Source organism: Cervus canadensis, chromosome 25 (assembly GCF_019320065.1).
Source record: "Cervus canadensis isolate Bull #8, Minnesota chromosome 25, ASM1932006v1, whole genome shotgun sequence".
NCBI lineage: Eukaryota > Metazoa > Chordata > Mammalia > Artiodactyla > Cervidae > Cervus > Cervus canadensis.
The window spans coordinates 23117072-23144778 of NC_057410.1; the positions used below are offsets into that span (position 1 = coordinate 23117072).

At 40.4% G+C, this 27707-nt stretch overlaps 1 protein-coding gene across 1 annotated transcript in view; it reads left to right on the top strand.

The window, feature by feature from the left end:
• The window catches only part of PCED1B (PC-esterase domain containing 1B), a 180261-nt gene extending 152952 nt beyond the window's left edge, over positions 1-27309 (top strand). Inside the window, exons 7-8 of the transcript XR_006265421.1 lie at positions 22845-22967; positions 26711-27309. The gene's annotated coding sequence lies outside the window, so the exon portion shown is untranslated. The remainder of the gene's footprint in view (positions 1-22844; positions 22968-26710) is intronic.
• The last annotated feature ends 398 nt before the right edge of the window (positions 27310-27707 follow it).

Here is a 27707-nt window from a genome sequence, read left to right on the forward strand (position 1 = left end):
TATTTCTTGAAAGAATAAGTGAGTGAAAGATGAAGTGAAGTATGTTTTTTCCTGGTGAGACTACCTGAGATGATGTAAATTGACATTTAATCCTTGTGGTGCACTCAGAAGGAATCTTTGAGGACTTCACAAAGAAGATTCTACAAATTCTTTACAAAGAAAATTCTACAAGCCAGAATTTGTCAGAATGTCCCAGCATAGTCAGGAGAGATTGGATTCGTCTGGCCAGTGTAAATGTTCTCATCCCATAGAGATGAGTGCAGCAGGCTATGAGATTTGGTAACTTTAAGCAATAAAATGAGCTCATTGCCATCGTTCTGGCTTTACAACTGCCAAGCAAAGTCAAGCAGCACTTAGCTGCTGATCTGAGTAAGCTGATGCATTTAGTATTTCTACTTCCATGAATAAGCCAATGAGTTGGTGGTATGGTTTATATCTCTTTTGTGAGTTAATATTTTTCATTCTCCTTAATCCAATCATGACTGATGAATCAAGGAGAATGAGTTCTTAGATATACAATGCTGAGCACCAGACACTGACTCAGTGATGAATCCACTATGTTGTGAATTAAATGACATCAATTGCTTAACAGTCCTATTTCTCTTAGACGTTTGAGAGCACGTAAACTCAATCTTCTTCCCGCCTGTATTTCCTATGGCTGCTGTAACAAATATGACAAAGATGGTGGCTTAAAACATCACATATTTATTCCCTCCCAGTTCTGGAGCTCAAAAGTCCAAATCCATTATCCCAGAGTAAAATCCTTACTATGTCTTGTGCTGTCCTACAAGATCAGGCTTCTGTTTGTCCCTGAAGTGTTATCTTCCAGAACTCTGATTGTTCTTTCCACTGTCAACCACACAAGACTTCTTTCTGTTTATATAGCATGTCAAGCTCTTCTTTAACTTGGGTCTTTGCACTTGCCTGGAATGTTCTACATCCTCTACCCCTTAGTTCTTTGGATATCTAACTCTTCATTCTTCCACCTGCACCTTCCAAGTCATCTCCTAAGAGGTCGTCCATGACCATTTAATCTAAAAGTGCTATTGAGACCATCATAACACACTCTTACTTCCTTTGTTTTGCTCCCCACTCACGGGCATCAGTGGCTGCTTGCTTGTTAGCTTCTGCAGGAGTCTTTTTCACCTGTTGAATTCCAAATGGCTACTAGTGTGTTACCTGACAAAGGTGTTCAAGCATGTTTAGTTAAATGTTCAAGAATACAATCACTTCACATTGTATCCTTAAGTAATAATGTGATTAAATCAGAATTGAGGCTGTATTTGATTACTTTTCTATGGAACTCTCCCATAGCTTTACCTAAGTCATCTGGAAAGCTAACACCCCTGGGACTTCCCCACCCCCACTGGGCACCTTCAGTGGGTGCTTGCAGTTAATTTCATACATACCCTAGCCTTATCTTCCAGCCTAGCGCTTTTTTCTTTGCCCATTTTTTGCTATTGTCCTCCTACTCCTTAAGACAAGAAATGCAATGCAATGCAATCAAGCTATTGTCTGGTGAAAAGAGCCAAAATTATTCAACATTTATGAGAGAAATTATTGCTCTATTGTTAAGACTTAGAATTAAGGGTGCATTTGGTCAAATCTTTAGTCTCCAGAAATGACAGCTTTTTATATTTGACTCTTGTCTCAAGGTTTCTGGGGGAAAAAAAAGGAAATTTAATGATGAAATTAACATCCATGCAGCATATTTCTCACAATCTTCTATAATAAGATATAGTAATACATTATACCAAAAGCCAAAACTTGAAAGCTGTAACTCTATTTTCCCATAAATATAAGCAAAGCAAAGCCCAGCATTTGAAAACAAATGGAACCTTACATTCTCCTGTAGGATCAGGATCAGCCTGGTTGTTCCTGGTCAGCCACAGAGCTCTTGTTTCCGCCCGCCAGCCCACCCCACTCCCTATCCACCTCCCCACCTCCCACCGCCTGCATTGCCTGACAGCCTGAGGCAAGTTTCATATTAGGTTCCGGAGGTATACGTAGCAGCAGCTCCATCTGTGGAAACTTCAGTTCACAGATCTCCAAGGTGAGTTGTTTTGAAACCTTAGATCATATCAGAGAAAGAATTTACCCTTATTTTTCTACTCCCGTATGTGTGTTGCTATAAACTAGAAACAATATTCTCAATGTCACAACTTTAAGGAAAGCCATTATCACTGCATTCTTAATTTACAAATATAATTTTTCACAAGTCTTTACTGATAAATCTTTAAAGAAACATGTTCTAAAACATGTCCCTTTGAGCCATGGTCTCTACTCCTCATGAATTCTATGGGTACAGATGCTTACAAAAGAATTCATTCTATAGTCAGCCCATGTGAAATGACTTTTAATATATTAGAGGCTCTGAGTAGTTCTGTATGAAATAAACTTGGTTAAAGGTGTTTAATATAGATTTCCAAGATTTATTTAACCACAGACCATTTTCATATCTTTAAAAAACATGTGTGGGAGACTTCTCTGGTGGTCCAGTGGCTAAGACTCCATCCTCCCAATGCAGAGGACCCGGGTTTGATTCCTGGTCAGGGAACTAGATCCCACATGCCCCAACAAAGATTGCTAAGATCCCATGTGCTGCAGCTAAGACCTGGCACTGCAGGTCTTTAAAGATTTAAATCAGGTTTTAAATTGTGTGCCCCTCTGATTAGCATGATGAAGTTTCTCATCCAACCCCAACTCCCCTGGCTCTACTCCACCCAGGACGTGAGTCATCCTTTGGTCCAGTGTATCCAGCCCGTTGGTCATTTAGTAGCAGTCTGGATTATCACATCAACTGTCATTCTGTTGCAGTACTTGTGTTCAAGTGTCTCTTATTTTACTTAACAATGGCGCAAACTACAAAAGGAATATTGCTAGCAATTTGGATATTATCTGACTGTGCCCAATTTGTAAACTTACAATTTTTAAACTTTGTCATAGGTATGAATAGAGAAAAACATAGTATATATAGGATTCAGGACTATCCAAAATTTCAGATATCCACTGGGGGTCTTGGAACGCATGCCCTGCCAGCAAGGTGGAACTCCTGAATTTGGTTACAGCAGCTGAACTGAGATAGCTATTCAGATTGGGACCCACTAAGAATCAAACATTGCTTTAAGTTATTATGTCTCTGAATTTCTTTTAATCTAGAAGAGAACCCAAACACTCCCTTCTTTTGTTTTTTTCATGGCAGTGACTCATTGAAAACATTTGTCCTACAGAATATTCCGTTATCTGAGGTAGTCTAATGATTTCTTCATGATGTCATTTAACTTTTACTCTATCTCCTATGTTTCCTATAAAGTAAATGTTAGATCCAAAGGCTTGATTTAGACACAAGTTAAGTATTTTTGGTAGAATAGTTCACAGGCAAGGCAGTGAGCTTCAAACTGTACAGCCACAGTGGACATATAAGATGGTTCCCAGGGTTCTATGCTGAGATTGAGCACCAAGTAAAAAGTGACAGTCGGATGCTTTCATTTTAAAGTTCTGTTTTTCAGGGGCTTCCCTGGCGGTCTAGTGGTTATAAGACTTTGTGCTTCCAATGCAGGGGGCTTGGTTAGGGAACTAAGATCATACATGCTGTGAGGTGTGGCCAAAAAATTGTTATATTTTCCCACTTGCAACCAGCAAGTGTCTTATGAGTGATGAATTGGTACAAAGTCAATATTCCAGTTCCTCATCAATCTTTCACTAAATGGTTTTAGCACACGTGGATGATTCTTACATGAAAAGGAGATTTAATTAGGGGTAGAAAAATAGTGACTTTTCTAGTCTTACCATTGCTTACACATTTCTTAGTTCAGCATTCTTTTGTAAAGAAGAGATTTTCTCCATCCACGGGTGCTATCTGCTTATTCTGAGATACATTTCCTACAGAAAAGCCTGGTCACCATAAGACATGATAATGGATACAACTGGACTTTATTCTCAGACCCCTTTGCCCACCCCACCTTCCATCAATCAGCTAGAGCTCTGTTGACAAGGATCCTGTGTCTGCACAGGAGAAGCCGTAACACTGATCATCTGAAATGATGATCACATTTTCGGAAATGTGATTCTAGATGGAAGCCAGGTATTTGAAACAACCCAATAAAAGCCCCAATATCAACATTGGAAAATGAGCTCAGGGTAGAACAACACCAAGGATATAGACCAGGTGGAGATGAAACTGCAAACATTGGACAAATGGTTCTGGTTTTGCAGATGGAAGGGAGACAAAGTTTGGGGATTAGTTTGTAAGACTATACAACCTATCCAATGTGTTAGTTAATAAATGGACAATAACTCCTTTGCATGTAAAGTCATCTTCATTTTGATATTGTATCTTACTTAATTGACCAATAAATGACTACACATCAGAGTGAGGGTGTTCACTTGTCTATGTAACTTAACAAATGATACACTATTAGTTTATTGACAAATACATATTTGTTAATAAAAATGTTTGTGGGACAATACGTTAAATTTTCATGACTAGAGATAAACATCTTGATGAAAAAGTCATATTCTGTAAAGTTATTCAAGGAAATTACTACTGGGTGAATTAAGAATGCTTTATTAAGTAATTCCTTAATACTATGTTTTCATGTTTCCACTTAAAAACCTCTAATAGTGGAAGAGGCTAAATCTTTATCTATAGGAGATCTCCTTGCAGCAGGCTACCCCCCAAATTAAATTAATTTCATATCTCATACTATTAATTAGTGAAAATTTTAAAATTATATAAATAAATTTATTTACAAAACAGAAATAGACTTATAGACATAGAAAACAAACTTACAGTTATGGTTGGGATTAACAGATTCACAGATTTACAGTTGGGATTAAGAGATACACCCTAGTAAACATAACATTCAACAAGGACCTACTGTATAGTACAGGGAACTATATTCAGTATCTTGTAATAACCTATAATAGGAAAGAATCTGAAAAAGAATATATATGTGTGTGTGTATTCTCAGGATTAATATATATTGATATCATTATATTGCTCAGAAGAATTGATCAAAATCTGGAAAAGACTCTTGAAAGTGCCTTGGACTGCAAGGATCAAACCAGTCAATCCTAAAAGAAACCAACCCTGAACATTCTTTGAAAGAACTCCTGTTGAAGCTGAAGCTCTAATACTTTGGCCACCTGTTGCAAAGAGCTCACTCATTGGAAAAGACCCTAATGCTGGGAAGGATTGAAGGCAAAAGGAGAAGGGGGCAGCAGAGGATGAGATGGTTAGATAGCATTACCAACTCAAAGGATATGAATGTGAGCAAACTCCAAGAGATAGTGGAAGACAGAGGAGCCTGGTGTGCTGCAGTCTATGGGGTCACAAAGGGTCAGACACCACTTAGTGACTGAACAACAACAAAAAATATATATAGATATATATACATTCAGTTATCACTTTGCTGTACATCTGAAAACATTGTAAATCAACTAAACTTCAATAAAAATTAAAAAATAAAATATTAACTGAAATACTATGTTCAAGTCTGTATAATTTAAAATAAAAAATAATGCTCTTCAAAATAAGTATCAGTGCTACAAAAATGAAGTGGGATTTATGGTCCTAATTTGTAATATAGAAGGATGGTAGCACCTACCTCATAGGATGATTATGTACATCAACAAAGTTAATATTTATAAAGTCTTAAGAGCTGTGATTGTTATTTGTTAGATAAAATTAAAGATCTGTCCAAGTTCATCCTACTATTTTAGCTACCACTGTATAATCACCTTCAGGGTATGAGTAACCTAGTTTGAGTGTATTGTTTTTTAACTGAAGTATAGTTGATTTAAAATGTTGTGCTAGTTTCAGATATACAGCAAAGTGTTTCAGTTATACATACATATATATCTATTTTTTTCAGCTTCTTTTCCCCAGTTGAGACCAAAAACTCGGCTTCCCCGGACACTGGTACCAAATCAAATCTCAGAGGCACAGTTTTGGGTGAAGCAGAAAAGTATAGCTTTATTGCTTTGCAGGAAAAGAGGGTCACAGTGGGCTAGTGCCCTCAAAACCATGGGTCCCAACAGGAAGATAGAAGTTTTATAGTAATTGTTCAAAGAGGGTGTGATCAGACCATGAACATTCTTCTGATGAGTTGGTGATGAGGTAAGCGCCAATACTGTGGCCACCTGATGCGAAGAACTGACTCATTAGAAAAGACCCTGATGCTGGGAAAGATTGAAGGCAGGAGGAGAAGGAGATGACAGAGGATGAGATGATTGGATGGTATCACCGACTCGACAGACATGAGTTTGAGCAAGCTCCAAGAGTTGGTGATGCACAGGGAAGCCTGACGTGCTGCAGTCCTTGGGGTCGCAAAGAGTCAGACACGACTAACTGACTGAATGGAACTGAACTGAAGTAGGAGTCAGCTTCATCAAACTTCAGGTCCAACTGGTCTGGGGTCTACGTGATTGTGGGCAGCCTACCATCATTCATCCTTAACTTCTGCCACCTGCAGGGGATTTCAGTATCTGCAAACTAGCTCAAAGATATTGTGTGTTTCACCTCCGTAGTGAAAGAGGACCTTGCCCAAGGGCTGCCCTGGAGAATTTGTTTCTCCCAGGTCTTGCAACTCCTCCCTTCCCTAATTAACAACTGCTTGAATCTGCCCACTGAAACTCAGGGAAGGTCATGGAGGCTGAATGAAGGCTGTTTCCTGTAATCAAAGAAATGAGGAACACAGAAAGACTTAGTGCCCAAGAGCCCCCCAGAACCCTGCTCAGTATCATTATAGGTGAATACAAAATATTGCATTTAGTTGCTGTATTTTTAATATTGAAAGACATAAGTATGGTTGGAATAGAAGAAAGAGGAGAATGTGATTTTACTTGACCCAAGTTAGAAAAGAGATCAAAGAACAGAGGAAAACGGGCATGAAGCCATGGCCCTGGCAGAGGGCAGTGGAATGGCCAGGCAGGTTGGTGAGGCAGCCACTTAGCAGACATATCAGAGCACCGGCCACAGGCCCTGGTAAGTGCTGGCCTGAGGAAACAATAAACAGTTGGTGAGATAATGACTCAGAGCAGTGTTTCTGAGATGACTCACATCAGAATCACTCAGGTATTTGTTAAAAATGCACAAAGTGTGTGGCCCCACCCTGATGTACACAGAACTGCTGGATGTGGGCCCATTCACCAGTGAGATAGTCTAACATTTTTGGCTGAAAGAAAATTTAGCAATCATCTAATTCAGTAATTCCTAAATTTGGTGGCTAGTTAGTATAACCTGAGGAGTTAAAAAGCAAAAATAAGATAACAGCAAAAACCAGTACACAGGCCCCCACCCCAAAACAATTAAATGAGAGATTCTGGGGTCAAAAACCTGGACAAAAGTGTATATAAAAGCTCTTAAACATTACTGATGTGCAGTCAGGGTTAAGAGTCACAAATCTGGTCCAATCTTCTCATTTTGCAGATGAGGAAACTGGAGACTCAGAAATTAAGTAACTTGCCTAAGATGATAAATCTCTCTTCAGAAAGGTAATTGTGGGGCTTCCCTGGTGGTCTAGTGGTTAAGAATCAGCCTTGCAATGCAGGGGACACGGGTTCCATCCCTGGTCCAGGACAATCCCACGTGTCACCAGGCAACTAAGGCTATGAGCCAGAACTGCTGAGCCTGATTGCTGCAACTACGGAAGCCCACAGGCATAGAGCCTGTGCTTCTCAACAAGAGAAGCTACTGCAGTGAGAAGCCTGCAGCACAACTAGAGAGTAGCCCCCACTCTGCAACTAGAGAAAGCCTGTGCACAGCAACAAAGACCCAGCACAGCCAAAAATAAACATATATTTTTATAAAGGTAATTAGTTGTGTAAGGTAAACTATCTATGTACTGCATATTTTAAAATAAAGGTAATAGTCTATTAGTGAATTATGATAACAATCTGGTGGTACCTGACCAAAATTATTAAAACGTAAGAGCAGAATAAAATATATCAGAGCTCATTATGCAGTAGTAATAATATTGTTTCAAAATGTGTGTGTTCTGTGATTAGGTGTTAAAAGTTAATTCTTATTATGGATTGTTGTCCAAAAATTTGGAAAGTTCTGCCCTGGAATTTCATTAAATTCTAATATCTAAGGTTAGACACTGACCTCTGGGCACAAGAAGGATGTAGCTGCTTCCTCTGCCTGGTAAGTAGCCCGCAGGGAGGTTCTGGATGGGACTGAGGTCAAGAACATGGGCTTGACGGGGTAGACACCTTGAGTTACATGGAGTCTCGTGGCCTTTACTGGTGATCAGAGTTTGTATAAGAACCTAAACTCTTTATGGCTCAACTTCCAAACTTTAAAATAAGAATAATAATACCTACCTCACAGAATTGCTCATTTCTTTTTAATTTTAAAAAATTTTATTCAGTTTTTAAAGGTTACACTCCATTTACAGTTATGAAATATTGGCTATACCCCCCATATTGTACAATACATTCTAGTAGCCTCTCCTGCAGCTGTAGTTTGCACCTCCCTCTCCCCACTGGTAACCACTAGTTTCTTCTCTGTATCTCTGAGTCTGCTTCTTTTTTGTTATATTCACTAGTCGATTGTGTTTTTTAGATCCCACATATAAGTGATAGCATTTAGTATTTTTCTTTTTCTGTCTGATTTATTTCACTTAGCATAATGCCCTCCCAAGTTCCTCCATGTTGCTGCAAATGGGAAAATTTTGTTCTTTCTTGTGGCTGAATAGTATTCCATTTTGTTTATATACCACATATTCTCTATCCATCCATCTGTTGCTGAACCCTCAGGTTGCTTCTATATCTTGGCAATTGAAAAAATGCTGCTATGAACACAGGGAGCAATTGTTAGCTTGCTTTAAATGGCAGAATATCTATAAACACTCAGCATAATATCTGACATATAGGAATAAAAAACAATTAAAAGTGCATTTGTGATCTATCATTTCCTGATTCTTAAGAGGAAAAGAACTAAAAATGTACCAGAATTAGAATAGTCTTTGGAGAGATGTGTATTCTTGGGCCTAATGTTTATTTTAGAAGGGCAAAAGCTAGGAAAAAAATAGCTAAAGTAATTGCTTTAGTAGGCAAAATATAAACAACAACAATTTTCTATTTTCACAGAACTGGAACTTAGAGTGCCACAAAGCTACCTCTTTATCTTAGAAACCGAACATTTATTATTTTTAAAAGAATGGCCCTGTCTCACAGATGTACAAGCCAAGTGCATCATCAGCTATTTGATGTTGTGGCTTTTTAGTTTCATTCTTAGATTCTTTCTTTCTAGAAAGATATTGATCAACATCTGCATGGGGGAAAAAACAGCGTTTTGCATTTTTTTCTGAAATGCAATTTCAGGATAGCTGAATCCCAAATAAAATGTAAAAATATGGTATTGGCCCAAGACCTTACTCCTGCTCATGGACCTCCCCTTCCTCTGTTTGTTCAGATCCAGTTCCCGAACGCAGGGGTCCCTCAGGCACAGCTCTCCATTTTTACCCTGCATCGCCTCCATCAGGGGATTAACTTCGAGTAACTCATCCATTCTTTGATAACCGTTCTGTGAAGGGACAAGGGTTTAGGCTATTCCTACAAACGATGTGTCTGGGATGCTTGCCATTTGGGTGGCAGCTAGTGAAAAACCTTAGTTTTCTTTTTCCTCTTACTCTTATGAGGGCATACGGTCCTATATGACATTCTATAATGTCGTTTACCTATATGTACATACACATATACACACATACATGTATATACACACATAAATACATACGAACATATATGCACAGGTCCTGGCAACCCACTCAAGCATTATTGCCTGGGAAATCCCATGGACAGAGGAGCCTGGTGTGCCACAGTCCATGGGGTCACAAAGACTCGAACATAACTGAGCTACTAAAAACACACACGTGTGTATGTGTGTGTGTGCTCAGCCACATGTACTCCGACTCTTTGTGACCCATGGACTGTAGCCCACCTGGCTCCTCTGTCCATGGGCTTTCCCAGGCAGGAATACTGGAGTGGGTTGCCATTTCATTCTCCAGGGGATCTTCCTGACCCAGGGACTGAACCTGGGTCTCTTACATCTCCTGCATTGTCAGGTGAATTCTTTACCCCTAGTACCAGGACTGTGATTACATGTAAAGTTCATAGGACATAAAGTATTGGGCTAAATATTATAGAAGATTTAGAGATGAGTCGAACACTAGCCCTGTCATCAAAGAACTTAAAATCTGGTGGAGAAGATACAGTATGTGAATGAATAAGTTTATTTCAGGAAAAAGTGCAGTCAGTGCCAGGACAGGGAGAGACAACTACAACACTGCAGGATTTCAAAGGAAGGAGAGATTGTAGGCAACTGGCAGACAATGGAGCTTGCAGCAGGGGAGGCATCTGAAATGCATCCTGAAGGAGGGACAGGATTTGCCTCTGCTGCAATGAAGTGGAGTGACATCCTTATGAGGGAGAGCATAAAAAAGAATCCAGAGGGGATGGAAAACCTCGCCCAGGCACACAGCTGATGAGGTCACTTTGCCCAGAACATAGGCCTCATAAGGAGAGTAGAGGTCAATAATTTGAGGAAAGAGATTAGATTCCACATTTAAGAGATTAGGTAGCAGTTTTCTTGGCTGCTATGACAAATTGCCACAAACTGGTGGTTTAAGGTAACATAAATATATTATGATTCCAGAGGCAAGAAGCCTGAAATTCGTCTCACTGGGCAAAGTTAAGGTGTCAGCAAGACTGTGTTCCTCTCTGGAGGTGCTAAAGGAAAATCCACTTTCTTGCCTTTTTTTTTTTTTAATTTATTTGACTCTGCTGGGTCTTACTTGAGGCTGCAGGATCTTCAATCTTTGTTGCAGTATGCAAGAGCTTTTAGTTGTGGCATGCGAACTCAGCTGTGGCATGTGGGATCTAGTTCCCTGACCAGGGATCAAACCCAGGCCTCCTGCATTGGGAGCTTGAAGTCTTAGCCACTAGACCACTGGGGAAGTCCTCGCAGTTTTTTGCCTTTCTTGCCTCTTCCAACCAGAAGCTGCTCACATTCCTTGGCTCCTGGCCCCATGTATCTTCAAGACTCAGGGCCAATTGAGTCTCTCACCTCATAACACATCACAGCACTTTGACACTGTCTCTTCTGACTCCCACTTCCACATTTAATTAAGGACCCTTGTGATTACATTGGGCCCACCTGGATCATCCAGTATAATCTCCCTATCTCAAAATCAGCTGATTGGTAACCATAATTCCATCTGCAACTTTCATTCTCTTTTGCCACTAAATCTAACATTCACAAGTTCTGGGGAATATGATGGGGACATTTTGGGGGCCATTCTGCCTATCAGAGTTTGGAATCAAAGATTAATATCAAGATTAACCTGAAATATCAAGATTCCTATCTCCATTCTTCGTGCTGGGGGAGAAAACACAATGTCTGTTTTCATATTAAAGATGCTTTCCATTCAAATAATTTCTTGCTCTTAGCTAGAATTATAGCAATTCAGTGTAGTAACCCAGGTTGTCTCATACCAATTGGATGTTCTGGTTGGCAGTTATAGATGACTTTGATTAATAAAAAATGGGAAGATAAATTAAATATTGATAAGTGCAGTTTGGTGTGTTTGCTTTTTTCAAAGCATAGGACTCATGGGGATGGAAAGCTGTAAAAGAGATCTCCATATTAGAAACCACTGCCTTAAAAAAATAGGGCCTCTGTTTATTTTAGTTGGTTCCACCTATGTTTATGGCATTTTTCTCTATTACTGATACATCTCTAGGGTTGGAGGATGAAAAGTTTGGAAAAGATTCAAGTAAAACTGATTTAGCAAATTATTTCATCTTCTAACTTGTTTATGATTTGATCAATAATTCATCCCTTAACATCTGTCTCTTAAAGACTGTCTTGTTTATTGTCTTTATGGATGACAAGTTAGGATATTGGGAAAACAAAATACCTTCTTTTATTTTTTTGTTTTGTTTTTTTTGTTTGTTTTTAAAACAAAATACCTTCTTTTAAAGCACACAGCATCTCAAATGAAATGCCAAGTTTATAGTGTGTAGATAACCAAAACAAATAAAGCTATGCAACAGGCGGAAGGAAGAAAGATCTGATAAGTCAGGAAGTATAAATAAGGTAACAGAAAATCCATCTGGACTTGTGTTCAAAGGGCCTTCATTTATGTGTTTAGCCGATTTGAAGATTCTCTTTTTAAAAAAAATAATTTTATTTACTTATTTTATTTTTGGCTGTGCTGAGTCTTCATTGCTGCTCAGGCTTTTTCTCTAGTTGCAGCGAGTGGGGCTACTATCTAGTTGCAATATTCAGGCTTATTGTGGTGGCTTCTCTTGTTGCAGAGCAGAGGTGCGTGAGCTCAATAGTTGCAGCTCTTGGTTCAATAGGCTCAATAGTTGTGCAAGGGCTGAGTTGCTCTGCAACATGTGGGATCTTCCCGGATCAGGGATCAAATCTGTGTCTCCTGCATTGGCAGGCAGATTCTTTACCATGAGCCACAAGGGAAGCCCTGAAGATTCTTTCTTTTAAACTATCATTTAAATTAAAATGTTCTACTATGAATTACTGGAGTATAAGTTTATATAGCTCTTCATTGCCCTGAACATGAAATAGTTTCTAGTATAACTATTTGTGTGGAATATATTTTTGTCAAAGTTTTAATGCTTGCTTTTTTTGTTTGAATAAAGAAATGGTGAAAAGGCAGAAAAACTAGTTCTATGGAGAGACACATCTAGGCAGCGAGAAGAGTGTCATTTGGGCACAGACAGTGGTCTCTGGTGAAGTTTTCTGACATCACCGCTAACACTTCCTATGAACCAGGCATTGTGCAGGATCACTGATCCTCACAGCCACTCCATGAGCCCTGCACTGTCATTAATCTTATTTCCCATGAGAACTTGGAGATTTGGAGATGTTAATTTGCTTGTCAAACCTCACACTGTTAGTGAGGACGGGAGCAGGGCATTAATTCCTAGGCTGTCTTTTAAAATTAGAAACAGAACTCTAACCCTGAGCCTAATCTTAACTCTAAAAACACCCAAAAACAAATACAGTCATCTTCTCTGCTTTGTAAACATTATCTCTTTAAACTTCACCATCTTGTGGTTTCCCAACTTGGCTTTACTTGGGGACCTTTTACAAAATACCATTGCCTAGAATCCACTCAAGACTATTTAAATATAATAAGAACAGCACTAATGATCAGGAACACTTATATTTGGGCTGACAAGCATTTTTCCAAGTGCTATGTAGATTCTCATTTAATCCTCAGAACAACCCCGTGACGAAGGAAGACACCTTTAAGTTTCCAATATACAAATAAGGAAAGTGAGGGTACATGCCTAGCTTAGAGTCACACAGCTAAATTGGAATCCTGATCCCAGAGAATTGGGCTTCAGAGTCTATGCTCAGAAACAACCTATCAAATAAAACAACCACAACAGACACCCTCCCTGGTAACCTCTGGACAGTGCTAGAGAACCAGGCTTCTATTTTTGTTTTTAATGGCAAAAGAAGAATCAAGCATTTATCCTGCCTTTATATGTATAAACTGTACTTCAGGATAACAGATGAGGGGAAATGTCTCATTTTAGGAGAACTTCAACTAATAAATGAATGAGTGATCTGTGCTATGCTCAGTCATGTCTGACTCTTTACAACGCCATGGACTGTAGCCCACCAGGCTCCTCTGTCCATGGGATTTTCCAGGCAAGGATACTGGAAAGGATACTGGTGGGTTGCCATTTCTAATTCTCAGAGATCTTTCAGACCCAGGGATTTAACCCCCATCTCTTATGTGTCCTGCATTGGCAGGCAGATTCTTTGCCACTGTGCCACCTGGGAAGCTGAATGAGTGATAGAATATTATAATTTTGACACCCTCAAGGAAATAATCTAAGCCATGGTCATCAAAGGATGAAACTTCTCAAAAAGGGATGTACAGGCTCTTCCTAATAGAAGTACAGCTTATTACCTCTTAAGAAGTGTTCTCTGCTAGAAAAATCAAGTCTTTTCAGGATTCTTAAATCAAATCATTTTGAAAACAGAAGACCTAAGGAATATGTTACATGACACAATGGGGTCACAATCAGCAAAATCCAGACTGTGGGGAAATGAACATACAAGCCTTAATTTCCTTCATATGTTAGTTGAGAAAAATGAGAAAGAGAAAAAGAGACATGGAAACTATACATTAAAAGATTCATACAAACTAATTGCAATGTAATGCATCATATTTGGATCCTAATCTGATCAAATACCTATAAAAATTAAATTTGGAGAAATTTAAACATTAACTAGATATCTCATGTTAGTAAAATCTTTTTCTTTTTAATGTGATAGTTATTTTGTGGTTAAGGTTTTGTTTTGGGAGGATTTTCTTTTTTTTTTTGGCATTTTGTGCATATTTTTCTTCCAGTTTTATTGAGATGAAATTGACATAGAGCAGTGTATAAGGTATACTGCATAATGATTTGACTTACCTATATCATGAAATGATTCTCACAATAAGTTAGTGAACATCCATTATCTCATACAGACATAAAATTAAAGAAATAGAAAAAAAAATTTCATTTTGATGAGAGCTCTTAGGATTTACTTAGTACTGATAGCTTACAGTGTTGGATTTGTGATCTCCAAAGAAGAAGCTTTAGCTTCGGGACCAGGGACCAGGCTTGATCACTCAAGAGCTTTTGTGTAGCAGAGTTTTATTAAAGTGAAAAAGGGACAGAAAGTTTCTGACATAGACATCAGAAGGGGGATGGAGAGTGCCCCCCTTTCTAGTCTTAGCAAGGGGGCTATGTACTTTTACAATTGGTTATTGCAGTAAATCAAAAGACTATCTCAAGGTTGTAAAGGTCTTACCAGACCCACTCCCATAATATATATTTTAAGATGACAGGGTTAGTCAGAAGGGTCTTAAGAAGGAGAAGCATGTCCCAAGCAGGATACATGCTGTTATATAATCATTGGTACAGAGTTTAAGGAAAAATATATCCTTCAGCAAGATGAGTTGTTTTGTTGTGGAATCATTAGCTCAGGGCTTAGAGGGAAAAAAAAGGTTTGTCCTTTTCTCTTCCTTGAGAGCCCCAGACCCTTTTTTCCTCCTCAGAGACCCCAGATTTCTTATCAATCTACCTAAGAATTAACTCTCTCAGTACCTTCATATATAATACACAGTATTGTTCATTATATTTATCATGTTGTACATTACATCCCTAGTATTTATTTGTCTTTTAATGGAAGTTTATATCTTTTGACTGCTTTCATTCATTTCCCCTTCCCTCTACCTCCTACCCACTACCTCTGATGACCACAAATCTGATTTCCTTTTATATGGGTTTGTTTGGTTTTGTTTTGAGGTGTAGATGACCTACAACTCTGTGTTAGTTCTTGTTACACTATATAGTGATTTGATACTACTCTATATTTCAACATGATCACTACAGTAAGTCTAGTTATGATGTCACTATACAAAGATATTACCCAGATATTACTATGTTCTCCACACTGTACATTTTATACTAGTAATTCACCCACTTTGCAACTGGGAAGTTGTACCTCTTAATCTCCCTTACATATTTTTTTCTTCTCCCAACCTCCCTCCCCTCAGGAGACCAACAATTTGTTCTCTGTATCGAAAACTCTGTTTCTGTTTTATGTTTTTTCATTTGTTTTGTTTTCAGATTGCAGATATAAGTGAAATCAGACAGTATTTGTCTTTCTCAGTCTGACTTATTTCACTTGACATAATACTCCCTAAAAGTGTCCACATTGCTGCAAACGGCAGTACTTCATTCTTTTTTATAGCTGAGTGATATTCCATTGTATATATTTATCTATTGATTGGCACTTAGGTTGCTCTTATATCTTGGCTCTTATAAATAATGCTACAATGAACATAGGGGTACATATATCTTTTCAAATTACTGTTTTCATTTCTTCAGATAAATATCCAGGAGGGAACTGCTGGATCATATGGTAGCTCTATTTTTAATTGTTTGAGGATTCTCTATACTGTTTTCCATAGTGGTTGTACCAATTTACATTCCCACCAGTGGTGCACAAGGGTTCCTTAACTAATCTGTTCCTCAGTTTAGCTACCTATTGACCTGGAAGGCTAGCCCCACCATGGGACTTAAATAGAACTGTGAAGAAATATGCTCTTTTTGTAAGATAGTCTTTTCTGACTTTATTCCAAGAGCTCATATTTTTTCCACTATACTCCTGTAAATTAATCAAATAAAATGGGGAATGGACAAAGAGTCCAAGGGGTATCCAGAAGGCAGGACATTTCTCCTGGGGCTCAAGTTTTAAAACATACACAAACACAAGGTCATGGCTGAGGCTCAGATAGTTCTGGAGAGTGAATTTTGGAGATTATACTCCCTGGTTCATGTATTTGCATCCTTGATATACATGAGAGCTGAGAAGCCTATGAAGAAAAAGACTTGAACAAAGTATGCCCTATGGGATTAAGGGTGTATGTGCATGTGTGTATGTATTCAAAGTGTGCTGATGGTTCCAAAGCATCTAGGTTACAGGGAGAACAACAGGGACCACTACAGGAGAACATGTCGTAAGAGAGGCAGGACTCTAGTATTGGGAGTTCAGTGTACCGGTGATTCTAGAAATCAGGAGAAGCCTACACTAGATGTCAGCTTTACTGATACCCAAATACAGCAGGACTCCGCTTATAACAGCAACAACATATGGTGGGATTCCAACTTCATGGACAGACACACCAACATGGCGTAAGGAAATATATTCTCGCTCAATGGCATAGCTCTAGACCTGTCAGGTGAGGGACTGCAAAGTCAGAAAGTGAGCAAGAAGTAGGGCTGATTCAGGAACACATGTGAGTCCAGCTGGAGAGTTTCAGAAAAATTGCTGAGGAGGGGAACTTTGGCCAATCACTTAAGCCCAGGTGCCCACACCTCTGGGTCTTGCCCTATTCTTGTAGCATCTTTAAAGAAAAAAAAAATAAAAAACTCTATAAACTCAGTTCTGAAACAATTGATGAATAATGTTAGGGTCTCAGAAGAAGCTTCAATAAACAGTATTCCTCTTTCCCATGTGGAGCAAGTTGAGGAAATAAAGTTAAGGCAAATGGAGTCACCTCTGTTACTTCTAGAGACCAGGCTAGAAGACAAGGCTTTAGGTCAGGTGGTCAAATGGGCTGAAACTAGACAGACTTGCCCATAGGCAGACACTTGCTGGACCAGAGCAGGCCTGCACAGGCAAGATTTTCAGTACAGAGAGACATTGTGTTCTTTTGGAAGACTCACTTGGAAAAGGAATAAGCAGAACTGATCCGACGGGCCCAGTGACTCTTCCAAAATTATAATCAGATTACTCACTCCAGAGTCCCAGGAATGGAATAAGTAAAGGGGCAACAAGAGACAAAGCCTGTGTTTAGAGAAATGCTCATTATAGAAACCAAGGGAAAAGATGTCTCTCCTCTGTATCAACCAGGGTCTGCCAGGAAAACAAAATCCACACCAGGGTTATTAAACAGAGGGCATTAAACAGAGGGAATTAGTTATAAAAGTCTTAGAGGAGTTGAAAGATCAACCTAGGTAGATGAGGCAGCTCCCAAATCAGCAACTGGGAAGCCACTACCCAGTCTTTGGGCTAGAAGAATAAATAGAAAAGGTAGTGTTACCTGAGCCCAGGAGCTGGGACCACTCAGTAAACCCTAGAATCATCAGGGCTCTATTAGGGCAAGAGCTGGAGTTATTAATATATAGGAGTTGCAGCTGCTGCCAGGCATGCCTCCCAATACAGACGAAAAGATGAGAAATACCTTAACTTCTCCTTTCTTCCCAAACTCCAGTCTCCACCAGTGCCTCTCACTGGCAAACCTAATATAGAGTTGGTGGTCAAGAGCGCCTGGACCTCATAGCTCAAGACAGTCAGAGAGAGCACAGGCAGGGAATGGGTCCAGAGTCAACAGGCTGATAGCCAGTGCACCCTTCAACAAGGAAGAGCTTTATTAATGTTTTTGTACACAGATTAAAGAGGAATCTGTATGTCACAGTTCAGTTCAATTCAGTCACTCAGTCATGTCTGACTCTTAGCGACCCCATGGGTGGCAGCACGCCAGGCCTCCCTGTCCATCACTAGCTCATGGAGTCCACTCAAACTCATGTCAGTTGAGTCAGTGATGCCATCCAACCATCTCATCCTCGGTCATCCCCTTCTCCTCCTGCCTTCAATCTTTCCCAGCATCAGGGTCTTTTCAAATGAGTCAGCTCTTCGCATAAGGTGGCCAAAGTATTGGAGTTTCAGCTTCAGCCTCAGTCCTTCCAATGAATATTCAGGACTGATCTCCTTTAAGATGGACTGGTTGGATCTCCTTGCAGTCCAAGGAACTCTAAAGAATCTTCTTCAACATCACAGTTCAAAAACATCAATTCTTCGGTGCTCAGCTTTCCTTGTGGTCCAACTCTCACATCCATACATGACTACTGGAAAAACCATAGCCTTGACTAGACGGACCTTTGTTGGCAAAGTAATGTCTCTGTTTTTTAATATGCTGTCTAGGTTGGTCATGGCTTTTTTTCCAAGGAGCAAGCGTCTTTTAATTTCATGGCTGCAATCACCATCTGCAGTGATTTTGGAGCCCCCCAAAAATAAAGTCTCTTACTGTTTCTACTGTTTCCCTACCTATTTGCAATGAAGTGATGGGACCAAATGCCATGATCTTAGTTTTCTGAATGTTGAGTTTTAAGTCAACTTTTCCCTCTCCTCTTTCACTTTCATCAAAAGACTCTTTAGCTCTTCTTTGGTTTCTCCCATAAGGATGGTGTCATCTGCATATCTGAGATTATTGATATTTCTCCCGGCAATCTTGATCCCAGCTTGGGCTTCATCCAGCCCAGCATTTCCCATGATGTACTCTACATATAAGTTAAATAAGCAGGGTGACAGTATACAGCCTTGACGTCCTCCTTTTCCTATTCAGAACCAGTCTGTTGTTCCACGTCCATTTCTAATTGTTGCTTCTTAATCTGCATACAGGTTTCTCAAGAGGGAGGTCAGGTGGTCTGGTATTCCCATCTCTTTCACAATTTTCCACAGCTTATTGTGATCCACACAGTCAAAGGCTTTGGCATAGTCAATAAAGCAGAAATAGATGTTTTTCTGGAACTATCTTGCTTTTTCGATGATCCAGCAGATGTTGGCAATTTGATCTCTGGTTCCTCTGCCTTTTCTAAAACCAGCTTGAACATCTGGAAGTTCACGGTTCACATATTGTTGAAGCCTGGCTTGGAGAATTTTAAGCATTACTTTACTAGCATGTGAGATGAGTGCAATTGTGTGGTAGTTTGAGCATTCTTTGGCATTGCCTTTCTTTGGGATTGGAATGAAAACTGACCTTTTCCAGTCCTGTGGCCACTGCTGAGTTTTCCACATTTGCTGACATACTGAGTGCAGCACTTTCACACCATCCTCTTTTAGGATTTGAAATAGCTCAACTGGAATTCCATCACCTCCACCAGCTTTGTTTGTAGTGATGCTTCCTAAGGCCCACCTGACTTCATATTCTAGGATGTCTGGCTCTAGGTGAGTGTGAATGATCACACCATCATGGTTATCTGGGTCATGAAGATCTTTTATGTACAGTTCTGTGTGTTCTTTCCACCTCTTCTTAATACCTTCTGCTTCTATCAGGTCCATACCATTTCTGTCCTTTACTGTGCCCATCTTTGCATGAAATATTCCCTTGGTATCTCTAATTTTCTTGAAGAGATCTCTAGGCTGTAACATCGCACACCAAAAAACCTTTCTAAATGTCTCTACCATTTCTTTACATTTCTCTCCTGCCATAGCTAATGTGTCTCTCTCCATCTTTTCTTCCCACCTCATCTCACCCACAACATTCTCCTGAACCTTCTCCACATAAGCTGGGGAGTTCAGTTGACCCTCTTCTCATCTTCTCTATCAGAGATGGCTCTCCATGGGGCCTCCTTCAGTGGCTTAGTGCTTTGAGATTGGGTAAATAGTAAGTTGGGTGGTTCCCAGGTGGCCCTAGTGATTTAAAAAAACCCACCTTCCATTGCAATAGATATAGAGATGTGGATCTGATCTCTGGGTCACGAAGACCTCCTGGAGGAGGGCATGGCAACCCACTCCAGTATTCTTGCCTAGAGAAGCCCATGAACAGAGGAGCCTGGAGGGCTACAGTCCATAGGGTCGCAAAGAGTCACACACAACTGAAACAACTTAGCATGCATGCAAACAGTAAGTTGGTCATTGCAGTTTTGTCAAGTCTGAGCCAGCTGAGTTACACACTAAGAAGAGAGTATTCACCTGCTCAAAATAAGGCCATCAGCAGGAGATCTGCTGCTTACTTTTCCTTTTTCAAATTAAAGCAGTTGACCAACTTGGTTCATGTCAAATGCAGCCCTTGCAGTCCACACCTGGTTGCATAGGTATTTGTTTTGCATTTAACAGAACTGAAAGGACCTCTGTTTCATTTTCTGGTAACCACAGAATTTAAATATCTGTGGTTTGGCTTGTGGGCTCACTACTGGAAGGTAGTAATCATTGCTATTTCAAGATAGATAAAGGAAATTAGAATAGCACCTAGGACATAACAGGAATTTTAAAAGTGTGTGTTGATAAGGCAGATAGATTATATGATTGTGCTCATTTACTAAGGCTGCCATAACAAAGTACTACAGATGGACTGGTTTAAACAATAGAAACTTCTTTTCCCACAATTCTGGAGGATAGAAGCCTGAGATCAAGGTATTACGGGAGTAATTTCTTCTAAGGCCTCTCCACTGGGTGTATAGTTGGTTGTCTTCACATGGTCTTTCTTCTATGTAAATCTGTGTCTTTATTTCATCTTCTTAAAGGGATGCTGGTCAGATTAGATTAGGACTCACCCGATTACTTTCTTTCAATTTAATTACCTCTTTAAAGATCTTATCTCCAAATAAAATAGCATTCTAAGGTGTTCGGAGTTAAGACTTCAGCATAAGAATTTTGGAGGAAATAAAATTCAGCCCATAATCCAAAGCCATACTTTGTCTCATGCAATTTAGTCATGTACAGGTTTGACAGTTGGACCATAAAGAGGGCTGAGTGCCGAAGAATTGATGCTTTTGAACTGTGGTGTTGGAGAAGACTCTTGAGAGTCCCTTGGACTGCAAGGAGATCCAACCAGTCCATCCTAAAGGAGATCAGTCCTGAATATTCATTGGAAGGACTGAGGCTGAAGCTGAAACTCCAATACTTTGGCCACCTGATGCGAAGAACTGATTCATTGGAAAAGACCCTGACGCTGGGAAGGATTGAAGGCAGGAGGAGAAGGGGATGACAGAGGATGAGATGGTTGGATGGCATCACCGACTCAATGGACGTGAGTTTGAGCAAGCTCCGGAAGATGGTGAAGGACAGGGAAGCCTGGCATGCTTTGAGACCATGGGGTCTCAAAGAGTTGGACACGACTGAGTGACTGAACAATAACAGAACAGAAAACAGCACAAACATTTACATGATTACCTTTATTGTTGATAGTGGCAGGACAGTATTAGGTTACAGGGTTCCTGGCACCCTAATCTGTGTCTACTGGCACTGTTAGACTATCTTACCATCATGCTGGGATTACAGCATAATTGTTAGATGAAGAGGCTGTGTAGTCATATAGACCTGAGTCTTTTAATTCTGGACCTGCTCCCTATTAGCTACTTGACCTTGGATCAGTTCCTTAACATTTCTTAGGTCAGTTTCTGTATCAGTATGCTGGGGCTTCCTTGGTGGCTCAGATGATCAGATGGTAAGGAGTCTGCTTGCAATGCAGGAGACCTAGGTTCAATCCCTAGGTCAGGAATATCCCCTGTAGAAGGGAATAGCAACCCACTCCTGTATTCTTGCCTGGAGAATTCCATGGACAGAGGAGTCTGGCAGACTACAGTCCATGGGGTCACAAAGAGTCAGACGCTACTAACACTCTTCACTTTCACTTTTCATGCTGGGATAATAGAACCTTCTTTACTGAGAGGGATGAGGATTCAAAGACATGATGATATATTTTGTCAGAGAGGAAAACCTTTTTCTTTACTCTCTTAGGTTTACTGCCTGGGGCTGTGCAATATTAAACTAATGAAAAGTAGATTAAAAGGAGAAAAGAAAATTTTTTTATTAATATTTATATGAGTTCACAGAAGAGAAGTGAAACTCAAAGAATTGGTTAGACTTGGGGTCTTATACACCCATTTTAACAAAGGAAAGGAGACTTGAGCTTCAGGGGATGATAAACTGTGGGGAAGTAACTAGGAGATATATGGGGGAACTAATGGAAGATAAAGGGTGTTTTAATAAGGTCTGTCTATGCAGACTCATCTTGATGTCACTCTCCATCTCCAGAGATTAGAGTTACTCTTCCCTTCTTGGTGGGGGAGGACACCTTCATAATGGGAAATTGGTGCCCTGCTTTCAGGCAGACAAGGAAGAACAGAGAAGTCTTTCCACATCTGCTACATCTCAGTTGCTTTCAGCTCAAAATAATCCTTATACCAAACTGGCATCTTCTGATCCCCTTCGATGAAAAGTGCTTAGCACCAGGTCTGGTCACAGTAAGTGCTAGATAATCAACTGCTATTAGAGCAAAATATATCCTTCCATTGTAGTCCTGGAGCCCAGCCATAGCAGCAAGGAAAGGGAATGTCAACTTTTAAAAAATGCAGAATGTGAGAGTTGCAAGTTAAGTTTTATTTGGGGCAAAATGAGGACTGCAGTCCAGGAGACAGCATCTCAGATAGCCCTGAGAAACTGCTCCCCCAGGCTGTAGTCCTCATTTTGCCCCAAATAAAGCTTAACTCGCAATTCTCATGTTGCAATTTCCTTTAAGTGAACAGTTATGGCAACTGACGAAGGGACCCAGAATGGACTTCCCTTCACCTAAACTCTTCGAGGAACTAGAGCCTTGGCACCATCTGCCCATCTGCCTCCTTGGACAGTCCAGACAAATTGGGTAAGTATCTCCTGGCTCTCAGATTTCCGGTATTGGTTGATGATCCTGAGTTTTATTTGGTAGTGGAGCAGATAACCTGCCCTCTTCTCAGCTGACAGATACTGCAGGTGGCCCAGTTGAAAGATACTGGGGCATACCCACTGAGTGTGGAAACTCAGTGTGGAAATCCAGTGTGGAAACTCAGTGTGGAAACACTGAGTGGGGCTCGGTAGAAAGATACTGAGGAATATATGACCAGTTGGAAGTGAAAGACACTTTGAGCGGGTGCTGGTTGAAAGATACTAGGAGAATACCACCCCCACCCATCATCCAGGGGAAAGATACTGGCTTGGGCTTGGCCAAGGAATACACATTCCATTAAAATATACTGGTGGGGGCTGGTTGAAAGATACCAGGGTTTGCTCAGCTGTAGGAGACTGACTTGTCGGTGCTGAATGGTCACTTAAGAGGCTGATCTGATGCTTTTACAAGGGGCATCAGACAGCCAGCCTCTTAACTAAAACCTCAGCCAGGGTTATGTATGTACAAAACTTATACTTGCAAGTACTTACTTATTTGGGGAAATTATACTAAAAGAGATCCCAACCAAAAATGACCAAATTGGAGTTCTTTTGATATTCCAAAATTAATATTTACGGGCACAGAGTTAGAAAAAGCTGGTCATAATGTCAAACAGACTGGATGGAATGCTTACTTTGATTGGTATCTAGAAGCTTCTCTTAAAACTGCAGAACAAAAAAAGGCTGCTAACAGTCTGTCACTGATTCTGTCTCTCACTCTCATATTTTCTTCAATCTGAATTGCTTGGCCAGATGCTGTCTCTCTCTCTTTTATCTCTCCCAACTCTTCTACCTCCTGCTGCTCCCCTGTCCCCAGGAAAGGAGGATTAAAACAAAACAAAAACTTTGAAACAATATTCTGACTTGACATCTAAGTCATTCTCTAACCACCAAAATGATCCTTTACTTAAGTCTGCCTCTTCAGTTCAGTTCAGCTTAGTCGCTTGGTCGTGTCCAACTCTTTGCAACCCCGTGAACTGCAGCACACCAGGCCTCCCTGTCCATCACCAACTCCCGAAGTCCACTCAAACTCATGTCCATTGAGTCAGTGAAGCCCTCCAACCATCTCATCCTCGGTTGTCCCTTTCTCCTACCGCCTTCAATCTTTCCCAGCATCAGGGTCTTTTCAAATGAGTCAACTCTTCACATCAGGTGGCCAAAGTACTGGAGTTTCAGCTTCAGCATCAGTCCGTCCAATGAACACCCAGGACTGATCTTCTTTAGGATGGACTGGTTGGATCTCCTTGCAGTCCAAGGGACTCTCAAGCGTCTTCTCCAACACCACAGTTCAAAAACATCAATTCTTCAGTGCTCAGCTTTCTTTATAGTCCAACTCTCACATCCATACATGACTACTGGAAAAACCATAGCCTTGACTACATGGGCCTTTGTTGGCAAAGTAATGTCTCTGCTTTTTAATATGATGTCTAGGTTGGTCATAACTTTCCTTCCAAGGAGTAAGCGTCTTTTAATTTCATGGCTGCAATCACCATCTGCAGTGACTTTGGAGCCCCCCCAAGAAAGTCTGCCACTGTTTCCACTGTTTCCCCATCTATTTCCCATGAAGTGATGGGACCAGATGCTAAGATCTTAGTTTTCTGAATGTTGAGTTTTAAGCCAACTTTTTCACTCTCTTTCACTTTCATCAAGAGGCTCTTTAGTTCTTCTTCACTTTCTGCCGTAAGGGTGGTATCTTCTGCATATCGGAGATTATTGATATTTCTCCCAGCAATGTTGATTCCAGCTTGTGCTTCATCCAGCCCAGCATTTCTCATGATGTACTCTGCATATAAATTAAATAAGCACAGTGATGATATACAGCCTTGACGTACTCCTTTTCCTATTTGCAACCAGTCTGTTGTTCCAGGTCCAATTCTAACTGTTGCTTCTTAATCTGCATACAGATTTCTCAAGAGGCAGGTCAGGTGGTCTGGTATTCCCATCTCTTTCAGAGTTTTCCACAGTTGTGATCCACACAGTCAAAGGCTTTGGTGTAGTCAATAAAGCAGTAGATGTTTTTCTGGAACTCTCCTGCTTTTTTGATGATCCAGCAGATGTTGGCAATTTGATCTGTGGTTCCTCTGCCTTTTCTAAATCCAGCTTGAACATCTGGAAGTTCACGGTTCACATATTGTTGAAGCCTGGCTTGGAGAATTTTGAGCATTACTTTACTAGTGTGTGAGATGAGTGCAATTGTGTGGTAGTTTGAGCATTCTTTGGCATTGCCTTTCTTTGAGATTGGAATGAAAGCTGACCTTTTCCAGTCCTGTGGCCACTGATGAGTTTTCCAAACTTGCTGGCATATTGAGTGCAGCACTTTCACAGCATCATCTTTTAGGATTTGAAATAGCTCGACTGAAATTCCATCACCTCTACTAGTCTGCCTCTTAGAAGGCTTAGATGAGGATTTGGCTACTCTAGTCAAAAGAAAACAATCTAGGTTTGTCTGTGTTACACATTAATGCTTGTTACACTGGCTGACCAACTTTTCAGAACCATTAAAAGAAAGAAAAGGGGGTATCTATAAAAGTTATCAACCTTTAATTGCACCAATATAAGTGCACAATGCCAGTCAAAGGTTAACCAACCCCCAACCAGTTTCAGTTCAGTTCAGTCGCTCAGTCATGTCTGACTCTTTGCAACCCCGTGAACCTCAGCACGCCAGGCCTCCCTGTCCATCACCAACTCCCGGAGTCCATCCAAACCCACGTCCATTGTGTCAGTGATGCCATCTCATCCTCTGTCATCCCCTTCTCCTCCTGCCCTCAATCTTTCCCAGCATCAGGGTCTTTTCAAATGAGTCAGCTCTTCGCATCAGGTAGCCAAAATATTGGAGTTTCAGCTTCAACATCAGTCCTTCCAATGAACAACCAGGAATGATCTCCTTTTTTTTTTCAAGCTAACTTTCTCTACTGATTGGAACCAACCAGTAGAGAAAGTTGGCTTAAAATATATATATATATATATATATATATATATATATATATATATATATATATATATATATGTATGTACTAAGGGAATATGGGCTTCCCAAGTGGCTCAAGTGATAAAGAATCCAACTGCCAATGCAGGAGGTGTGGGTTTGGTACCTGGGCAGAAAGATCCCCTGGAGGAGGAAATGGCAACCCACTCCAGTATTCTTGCCTGGGCAATCCCATGGAGAGAGGAGCCTGGTGGGCTTCAGTCCATAATATTTCAAAGAGTCAGACACCATTGAGCATGGGCACACACCCACACACAGACGCCTAGAGGAATAAGTCCAAATGAGGAGAACATGATCACTTACCTTATCTATGACTTGTGCATGTGTTCTCAGTCATGTCCCCATGGTCTACAGTCCACCAGACCTCCTCTGTCCATGGAATTTTCCAGGGAAGAATACTGGAGTGGGTTGCCATTTCCTTCTCCAGGGGAGGGATTGAACCCACATCTCTTGTGTCTCCTGCATTGGCATGCAGATTCTTTACCACTGTGCCACCCAGGCCATCTCTAAATCCTAAAACTGAAAAAAGCAAAACAGAACAGAGAAAGCATTTTAAAATCTTTCTTATAAGTTAGTGAGTTTTATATTAAGATACCTAATTCAAAACTAAGTTAAAAAAATACAGCCAGATCTCTTGCCGTGTCTGTCTGAATATATGTATGTCTCAGTATGTGTCTTTCTTTGTCTTTGTGTTGCAGGATGGGGGACACCTTCCAGGGCCCAGAAGTGGGTTCTCATCTCACACTCAGAAATGAATTGTCTGAAGAGACAAATGAGCTGACAAAGAAAGAGATTTTATTGGAAAGGGCACCCTGGTGGAGAGCAGTGGGGTAAGGGAACCTAGGAGAACTGCTCTGCCTCATGGCTCACAGTCTCGGGTTTGATGATAATGGAATTAGTTTCTGGATTTTCTTTGGCCAGTCATTCTGACTCAAGAGTCCTTCCTGGTGGCACATGCGTTGCTCAGCCAAGATGGATGCCAGCAAGAAGGATTCTGGGAGGTGGTCAGACACACGGTGTCTCCTTTTGACCTTTCCTGAACTCTTCTGGTTGGTGGTGGCGTATCAGTTCCATGTTCCTTACTAGGAACTCCTGTGATAAAATAACTCATGTAAATGGTTATTATGGTGCCTGGCCAAGGTGGGCGGTTTTAGTTAGTGTTCTTCCCCTAACATTTGGACAGTATTGCCAAAGTTAATTTGTAAATGAGCTCAACTTTATTGGCCCAGAAAAAAGTAAACATTTACAAATCAAACAATTTTAAATACAAGAAAATTTAGCTGAAAAAAATATAAGAAAATTGTAAATAAAAGAAAAAGTGGGCTTCCCTTATGGCTCAGTGGTAAAGAATCTGCCTACAATGCGAGAGAACTGGGTTCTATCCCTGGGTTGGAAGATCCCTTGGAGAAGGGAAAGGCTACCCACTCCAGTATTTGGCCTGGAGAATTCCCTGGACTGTGTAGTCCACAGGGTCGCAAACAGTCGGACATGACTGAGCAACTTTCACTTCACTTCAAGCTGAAAAACCCAGGGAGGAACCCACCAAGACACATAGTAATCAAACTGACAAAAAATAAAGACAGAGGTAAAATATTAAAAGCAACAAGGAAAAAACGACAAATAACATATAAGGGAACTCCCATTAGGCTATCAGCTGATGTCTCAGCAGAAACTCTACAAGCCAGAAGGGAATGG